Source organism: Protopterus annectens, chromosome 9.part0, assembly GCF_019279795.1.
Source record: "Protopterus annectens isolate FY-2018-M chromosome 9.part0, PAN1.0, whole genome shotgun sequence".
Classification (NCBI taxonomy): Eukaryota; Metazoa; Chordata; order Ceratodontiformes; family Protopteridae; genus Protopterus; species Protopterus annectens.
The window spans coordinates 228,587,715-228,595,216 of NC_056743.1; positions in this window are offsets into that span (position 1 = coordinate 228,587,715).

The following is a 7,502-nucleotide window of genomic DNA, read 5'->3' on the forward strand; positions in this document are numbered from 1 at the left end:
CATAGTACATACTCAAGCCAATTATCCCTTGTGAGATCGAACCCTGCACCTGTGTGTTTAAGGCAAAAACCCTTACCATTAGGCCACACCCTCCACCCACCTTAGGCCACCCACCACATTTGTGTACTCTTACCATAAATGTAGATGTTAGAGTGTATTCACTGTTGCAGTCCTGGTTAACCTCCCTCCAGCCCCCTGACTTCTCTTGGCTATACCTTTCTTCTTGTTTAGTGTATTTCAGCTTTCTGGTGTGTTTGCTTTTTGTTAGAGGTGCACCCTTTATAGATATCTATATATATATATATATATATATATATATATCTGTATCTATATATATATATATATATATATATATATTTATATATCTGTATCTCTACACACACACACACACATATATATATATATATATATATATATATATATATATATATATATATATATATATACATATATACTTCCCATTTCAAGACTTTGTTAATCAGGCCGACTGAGGGCAACCTGCCAGCAGATTACCCAAATGTAATGACTGCAACAGTGAATACACTCTAACATCTACATTTATGGTAAGTGTACACAACTGTACTTTTTTCCTACAAAAGCTGTAGTAATCTTCTTTGTACACCTGAGAATTGTGAGAAATGTAAAAGAAACAATGACCTCAGCCCAAACACAAGCTTTAATGACCTTTTATGCACACCTCTTTGATTTGACTGTGAGGAATAACACCACAGCCCCTTCCCCCCATATAACTTACAGCAGCTTTCTGTACACGCACATCTGAATGGGGCTGGCTTTAGAGTGGGTGCAGTTGAGAGCAGAGGCCGTTATCAGCTTTATCCTAACAGAGTCATATCATAGCCCTGTTCAGGTTAAAGAGCATAATCAGAAAATTGATATATTTTTTCTCCTCATTATTATCCTCAAGCAACAGTGTTTGTGGGGCCCCGACACAGTCAAGGATGATTAAGAGAGCCCTCAGTATCCATTTGCACATTCTGGGGAGTAGGGATACCCTAGAGTCTTAGAAGATCTAAGTGTCTGAATGTTCTGGGATACATTTTGTGACTTACTTTTGAAATATAATTTTTTTCTTAGCTACAGTTTTTACTGACACTCAGAAGAGTGATTGTTTTACTGACACTCAGAAGAGTAATTTGTGTCCTGGTGTTACTGTGTGTGTGGACAGATAAAACTAACATTTTTACAAACACAAACACGCATTTTTATATATAAAACTGTCTTTCAGCTTTTCCCGGTTAGGGGTCGCCACAGCGGAAATCCAGTCCGCTAATGATTGGCAGTAGAGTTTTACGTGCTGGCTTGTCGGGCCTAACGCACAACCTTCAGCGAAGGAATGCCCATTCACGCATGTCGACACACAGAAGACGCTCTGAGAATCGAACGTGCAATGTCTGTGAGGCGACAACGCTTCTGCAGCACCACCACCACAGCATACGCATTTTATATATATATATATATATATATATATATATATATATAGGCATACATATACACACATACACATACACACACACACACACACACACACACACACACACACACACATAAGCCATAGCAATACTAGTTTTGTACTTATTTCAGCAATACATTGTGCAGCACTGGTACCAGCTCACCAAATCAGTGACTGCTGTTAAGCAGTTGTCAAACAGCAGCAGGGATGGCTCATTGAGGAGTAATGCAAACCTGTCACTGTCCCTGATTTTACAGACCTTCCCTGATTTTGCACATAATTGTGTTCTGTCCTTTGTAACATGTTTGATTTGCTTGCAAATCATTCGGGATTACAGACAGTCAATAAATCCAGATATTAGAGTTTTATACTTAATGTCCAAAAACATGTTGATACAAAAGGTGTTGTTCTATTATTTTTCATTGAAACAGAGTAATATCTAATGTGTGTTCCTGATTTTGAGCCTTTATTCTGCTAGTATTGGTATTGCGCTGAATTCTTCAGTAAAGAAGTTGAGAGTTATAGTATCTGGTATTCTGCACTTATTTATAAAGCTCCTTAAAAGAGAAAACCATCCCTGAAGATCAGAAGTATTAGCTCTTTTTAAAATCCAAAGTATGCATGGACACTGACTGGCCTGCTGATCTCTCTAGTGCTTACCTTGTTCATGTTCATTATCAGTTTTATCCTAACAGGGTCATATCACAGCCCTGTTCAGGTTAAACAGAATAATCGTGAAATTAATACATTTTTCTCCTAATTTTCCGCAACCAGCAGCAACTTTTGTGGGGCCCCCACACAGTAAAGGAAGATTTAGAGGGCTCCCTTGCAGTCATAGGTATTGCAGGTACCTAAAGCTGGCAATATTTTTAGTTTTAGTGTAGAGAAGTCCAACAGCAGGGTTTAACTAAGCCATGGGCACTATGTTAGTGGTAAAAAAATTTTAATGGCATTGTGAAGGCTCTTGCTTGATAAAACACTGTTACTATAAACAAAGATGTTTTTGAATTTTAAAGGAGGTATAAATAAGTATTATTACTGGCCTAGTTTATTAAGTATACAAGATTGATGTACTAGCTTTTGTTAGACAAACATGCTACAAAACATCAAGGTAAGATTTCTCTGGTTGGGGGCCCCTCAGGAACAGGGGGCCCCCAGCGACCGCAGGGTTCGCTGGTGCCTAAAGCCGGCTATGACTGCTTGCATCTTGCTCTCTATATCCATAAAACAGAGCTTCCAGTTTCTCCATTTTTGTATTATCTTTTGTTTAGTCTCTTCCCTGATATCCCTCACTTCCACAACAGAATCCTTTTAAACCTATACTCCTGAGAACTTTATTTTTTTATCGTATTTTGCTATAAATGTGGTAATTGCTGAACCAGTTGTGTGGATACATAGTTTACAGCTATTACCTTTGTTTTATCTTCATTAATTTTGTATCCTAAAAAGATTTGAAACTATCTCTAAATGTTCGGCAACACTGAACTATCATTTTCTGGTTTTATAAGGTACAAAATAATATCTGCAAATAAAGCTGATTTTTCATAGATTACTGTACCAATTATATCCTTGAATTTTTGAGTCCCTTATTTTCAGTGGTTCTAAATGTAATGCAGGTAAAGGGGAAAGAGGAAACCCCTGTCTGGTTCTTCTGTTCAGACAGAACATATCAGAGAGCCCCCCCCCCCCACACACACACACTTTAATTTTCACCTCAGATCCCTCTTATATCATCTTAATTAACCTTATGATTGTGTCAAGCAATGCAAATGCTTCCATTGCCCTACTCCTATAATCCCAGTTTACTCTGTTGAATGCTTTGTCTACATCAAGACCCAACAACAGCAATGGTATTTTCTTGCGTTCTGCTTCCCTCTGGATCAGCCTTGTTTTATAAATGTTGTCAAATATTTGCCTCCTCTCAAAAAAAAAAAAATTTAAAAACACATTGATCCATCTCTGGCAATTTTGGCAACACATTTTCCATTATTTTGGTCATTATAAACATAAACACTTTATGATTTGAAATCAAAATGGGCCTATATAAAGCTGGATCTGGTGGGTCTTTATCATCCTTGGGTATCACAGCCACCACAGTTTTCTTCCAGAATGTTGGTGCTTCCCCACCTTTCAAAATACTGCTAAACAAACCCTCCAGATCTTTATTATTTTGTTCCCTCCTAGCTTCCAGACTTCTACAGGAATACTATTTATTCCTGGAAACTTTCTTGTAGATTGGTTATACATCACCATTAGGGTGACTGCTACTCTGTTGAGAGGATATGTTTGGGTACATAACAAAAAGTATGTTGAGGTAGTGTCTGAAATCTTGGCTCTTGCTTTAAATAAGGAGGTATTGTTTGACTCTTCTGCTACCAAGTTTCTCAAACACTTTAATAGAGGAAAATTGATTCAGGGAGTAGGTTAAGATTTTTGAAGTCCACCAATGCAAATCTTTTAGGCCTCCATTTCACTAAAAAAAGTCATATTCTGTCAAAAAAGAAGCTAAAAAGAGATAATAAAAGGAAAATAATAAGCGCGGTCTTCCAGAAAAAAGGACAGGCTAACAGTACAGAATGACTGTCGGCATTCTCCCTCCCCCAACTGTCTTCCATTCACAATCTCCACAGACATGTTCCCAGAAGCTGGTCCCTCTGTATCCTCCTTTGGCAGGAAGACTGTCCCAGACTCTTGGGTGTTAAAAGTGTGCAGCAGGATTACAGAGGGCACCGGATACAAAACTGTTAAAGGAATTTCTCCCCACCTTCCAAACTGCACATAAGAATTTCCTCAAGTTCTCAAGTTTTTACAAACACCGGTGAAGTCATAGAACCAGCACCTGTAAATGAAAGGGGCAAAGGCTTCTATTACAGATTCTAGTATAAATGAAAAACCCTCTTGAAGATCAGTAGTAGGTCTTTCATTCCTAAACCTGTATGTGAAAGTATCACAATTCAAAATGTTGACTTTACAGAACTTATTACCCATCATTCTTCCCATGAGTTAACACTGTAGCACTAGACTTAAAAGCTGCTTATTACAGTACTATAGCTGCATGCTTCAGGAGGTTTCTAAGATTCTTTGTTTTCCGGTCACATTATCCAATTCTGTTATCCTTTAAATCATCTTCAACTCTTAACTGTGTTCATGAAATGGCTAGCCCCAGTTATAACTCACTGCAGATTGAATAGCATTGACACATTTCCTTATTTAGACTTCAATTTTGCAAAGTCTTTATCCAGATTTTAAAAGTCATTAAACAGGGTTATGTCTCTTCTGATCAAAATGGTTTTCCAAATAAATGTTTGACCCAGTCTTGCAGGCTTTTTTATTCTTGGCTGCCTTTTAGATGCCTCTTATCAAAAGGCCTTCTGGAGACAAGGGAAGTGGATTTTTATCTGGAATCTTAGAATTCATGGCTTTTGTGGTTCTTATGATTCCCCTATCCATGTTGCACGTAATGATGCAGTGGTTTGGGGGAAAACACACACACATATGGACGTAGTCTTTGCATCCTCCAGAGCATCATATTCCAGTTTAGCACTTTTTAAAATGGAATTGCATTGGTGGAGGCAGGAAGTTCAGCTGAATTCTGGTCTCCCTTGAGACCCAAAACCAATCTCCCACCACAAATGCTTCAGAATTTTTTTGGGGGGGAGCAGTTTCCTTGGGGGTAAAAATGTAAAGCCAGTGATGTTATTCAGATAGACGAAAGCACATACAATAACAGAGATGTTGGCTGTGATCATGGCCTGAAATATGACCATGTCATATTGTCACCAGGACCTCCAAGTGATTGCAAACAATATCCCAGTCATGTGGTACATAAGCATGGAGGTACAAGGTCATATCCTCTATACAGTCTGGCAATGATGGCTTGGAAGGTAACTGTACAGCATTCCTAAACCCTGTAAGCATCTTGCATTCCTTCAAAGCAAAACATTGCAGCTGACAAGTTAAGCAGGACCAGGACTGAACTTTACAAATGAAAACTGATGGGATTCTTAAGGAACTGGTCCTTTTCTGGGGGACACCTCAAATAGATCTGTTTGCCTCCTTTCAAAACAGAAACATTCTGCACCAGGACTATTTACAAGCAAGCCAGAAAAATGGATGCATTTCACTTTTCTTGAATGGAAATTCTCTGTTATACTTTCCACTGATATCCAGGGTAATTCTGAAAGACTTCCCAAAAATCACTGACTCAAATCGTCTCGGGTACCATTAGATGTTCTTCGTGTTTCACTGTTGCAGTCATCACATTTGGGTTGTCTGCTTGCAGTAGCCCTCAGTCGGCCTGATTATCAAAATCTTTGGTCCTGCATCTGATGCTATCTCATCATCCATGACGTCAGGGATATAAAGCATGCAGCCGATGCCATTGCATCGGTCTTTCTTGCCGTGCAGTGCCCGAAGCAGAAGCAGTTCACAAGTGCCGGTTGGCAGACTCTTGAAATTTTCATTTGAGTTTCAGAACCGAAGTCTTCAGCTAAGTTAAGTACCCGTTGGGGAAACTTTTTCTTGCTCCAAAACTGTCAGTAAAAGTTAATTGTATTTCTTGTGGAAAGCAAATACCTCATAAAGATTTTAATTCGTACTGCATTCCTTGCCTAGGCCCAGACCACGACGTACCATGCTGTCAGATTTGTGCCTTATTCAAGCCTTGAACTATTCATCGTCTGTTTATTTACGCTTCTAAATATTTTAGTACTCTGTTCAGTTATCCAGAAATGGCTTCGGTAAGCCACCCGACTACCGACATTCTGAAAAAACACAAAGATAAAGACAGAGACAGACCGCATAGGTCCAAAGCTGCCGATGACGCTTCTCCTAAGCAATTCGCCGGTACTCAGTGAGGCGCTTTCACAGACCCTGATTCCCGCTACTTTAGATTCGCAGGCCTCTACTGAGACCTATTTGGAGTCTGGTATGCTGCAAGTTGCTTCTTCAACTGTGGAACCTGCGGATGTGTCTACTTTGGATGGTTCTGGAGCTGCTGTGCAGTCATCGGCTTCTGAGGGTGTCTTCAGGCCTACTGACTTGCATATTAAACAGACGTCATCTTCCTCCTCAAGGCCTAAAACTCAATCCATGCCTAGAAAACCGACGCCCAGACCGCATGGTCAGGCCCCTGTGCCTAAAAAACAAATTATAAGAATGGCTGAAGACGTTATTACTCTAATCAGGGGAAGCCACCCTTCCCCCTCTAAGAGCCCTAGGACTGATTTTCCTGATCAGGACTCTGAAATTTCTATTTCCTCTGATGAACAGGATTTACCATAATCTACCTATGAGGATTGTGATGCAGAAAACTTCATTCCCTCTGCTTCCCCTCCAGAGGATTTCTCTTTTGGTGAAAACTTGTATACTCTTGAGGAGCAATTTCATTAGGAGAGCCAGGATTACTCTGACTCCAAAATGAGGCTTAGGGATTTCTTAATCCTGCCCCAACACAGGTCTTTGGCCATCCCTCCTGTACTGGACATTGTTGATGATGCCTTCTCTGAATCTAGCTTGGCTCCTGACCCTTTACCTCCTGCTCCCAGAAAACCTGATAGATATTACAGGGTTTCTGACTCTCTCAAATTCCTCTTTAAAAATCCTACTGCGGATCCAGAGACAATTCACAGGGACCCAAGGGCATTAAGGCTACTACTGCCAAAAATCCTACCCTCTCTGATAGATTCCAAAGAAGGTATACACTTCTGCAACCTTGGCCATTAGGACCTTAAACTGCCAGTTTCATGTGTTAAAGTATCCGCAGCATATCATTGGATTGCTTAAACAGAAAATGATGTTGATTCCTGACTCTGCTGAAAATAAAGATTTACAGGATTTAATGCATTCTGCTGAACAAGTTGGAAAACATACTTTGCAATGTGGTTTTGATTCTTTAGAGGCATCTTGCAGGGCTGCTGTCACTGGGTCTGTACTTAGAAGGCATGCCTGGCTTAAGGAGCAATCTTTGCCAGATCATGTTAAAGCTAAATTGCTGGATGCTCCCTTAAACAAAGACCGCCTGTTTGGCAGC